Genomic DNA, 2,500 nt, shown 5'->3' with positions numbered 1-2,500 from the left:
ACCCTAACCCTCCTTGTTAATTAAGGTTAGGGTTTGTGTAGACAAAGGTTTGTAGTGTGCAGTGACAACATTAAGTGGACTTCCACCTCCACAAATGATTTTATTTGCTTACACATATACATCTCATGACACATACATACAGTAGAGGTCATTTCAATATGTCAAATGATCCGTTTCTAATGTCTGAATGACAGCTCAGTATGATTAGTAGCACATTATTTGGTATCCCACAAATGTACGCAGACTGAAGGGTACTGCAATACATGTATACCCCAGAGAAGGGCTTAAATAAAACTAATTTTCCCATGATTCCACATTTTTGGGTCTAAACCAGGACGCTTGCCCTGCAGCTACTATGAGGAAAAGCAAGTTGGTCATGTTCACCACTGGAGTCAAAACTGGTAGTGTAACCATTTTTTTTTATAAAAGTTCATATAAACACATACAAAAACATGTGCAGTAAGACTTTTTTTCTTTTTCTTTTACAGTCGGGTGATTTCATAGAAAACAAGTCAAACATGGCATTCGGGACACAGTTGTTGGACGAGTGAAGGTTTTTGCACAGTTTTGCTTCCAGTGACAACTACAGCTCCTGCTTGCTTCTCCTCAAGGAGCACTTCCAGGTCATCTCAAAGCCATTCTGATGGGATTAGTGTCTTTGATTTGAAGTCCCATTGATGAGAGGCGGCGACACCTTGCATAAGAGGAAGTTGATGCTTTAGGGGGTCATCCCTATGTTCCCCGGGTCCTATGTTCCCCGCTTTTCCCAAATGGTGTCCACCCGCTATGCCGACCACCCGCAATGCCGACCTTAGGTTTAGGCGTGGGGGTGGGAGAGGTTAGGTTTAGGCATGGGGGGAGGTTAGGTTTAGGCGTGGGGGTGGGAGAGGTTAGGTTTTGGGTTAGGGTCTGGGGGAGGTTAGGTTTAGGCATGGGGGGAGGTTAGGTTTAGGCGTGGGGGTGGGAGAGGTTAGGTTTTGGGTTAGGGTCTGGGGGAGGTTAGGTTTAGGCATGGGGGGAGGTTAGGTTTAGGCGTGGGGGTGGGAGAGGTTAGGTTTTGGGTTAGGGTCTGGGGGAGGTTAGGTTTAGGCATGGGGGGAGGTTAGGTTTAGGCGTGGGGGTGGGAGAGGTTAGGTTTTGGGTTAGGGTCTGGGGGAGGTTAGGTTTAGGCATGGGGGGAGGTTAGGTTTAGGCGTGGGGGTGGGAGAGGTTAGGTTTTGGGTTAGGGTCTGGGGGAGGTTAGGTTTAGGCATGGGGGGAGGTTAGGTTTAGGCGTGGGGGTGGGAGAGGTTAGGTTTTGGGTTAGGGTCTGGGGGAGGATAGGTTTAGGCATGGGGGGAGGTTAGGTTTGGCGTGGGGGCTGGGAGAGGTTAGTGAAAAACGGGGAATATAGAACCCGGGGAACATAGAAACCGGGGAACATAGACATGATCCCTGCTTTAGCATCACCCTGGAAGGGATGTTGCTAAAAGCGTTTCAGGAAGTGCCCGAGGGTTCACCGTCGACTCAAACGGCAGAACGGATCAAGTTCAATTCTGGTTTACATGGAAAGATAGTGTGTGGTCAAATTCACCCAGTGTTGATATCGCACAATAGTAGCATCCCGGCTTAGGAGATTTGTGTGTGTTGTTATCTCACTGTTGCATCATGGAATAGTTCATCAGTCCTCAAACAAATCTCTGTGATCAAATAGAGGAGCTGAGAACTTTGTACCATGTCACATGACGGCGTATTTACGGTAAGAATTTGCTGCCACAGAACAAACACAAAAAGCCATCCCCTCGCACAGATATGATAAGGCTTTGGTAGCCTGTAAGAAGGGTATTTAAATTCTAAAGCTGCGCCGATCTCAAAAGCTGGCTGACGATCAAATCAAATCTTCTTAGCGGACAGGTAGATCTAACCGTAGCCTGTTTGTTTGTCTGGCTGCCCGTGCCTCTACAGAAGACTACGGTACATTCAAATTAGTTTTTACGTTTCAGCTATTCTTAAGTTTAAATGTGCACATCATTTACATTTTTACAATTGCTATGTTGTAAACTATACGCTCACGTCCAGTCATGCACAAGTTAAAGTAGTTATCTTTTGTGAATCATTATGGGCTTGCAGCTTGTCCTAAACATTGGTATAAATATGTTATAATGCATGCTGTATGCACATTACAATTTCCGGGTATTTTTTTTCCATTGGTCACAAAAAATAACTTGCAGCTTACAGTTGTTTAGCAAAGCTTACAATAAATTAACAAATGAATTCACACATTTACCTGATGCTCGAATTCTAGTATGGATTTGTTCACAGATATTGAATGCCCTCTCCATCCTTAAAGACAAAATACAAAATAGTTTCCCAGACAATGAATCAAAAAAATATAGATATATTGCATATTAAAATAAATATACCCTCACACACCTCATCAATGCCTATGTTGTCAGTTATACTTAGTAGAGTACATCAGCTGATTGAGTGTTGTTGTCACTTGCTACACTGGGAGGCGTTT

Source organism: Poromitra crassiceps (genome assembly GCF_964638095.1).
Source record: "Poromitra crassiceps genome assembly, chromosome: 4".
NCBI lineage: Eukaryota > Metazoa > Chordata > Actinopteri > Beryciformes > Melamphaidae > Poromitra > Poromitra crassiceps.
Note: the sequence above shows the minus strand (reverse complement) of the source record.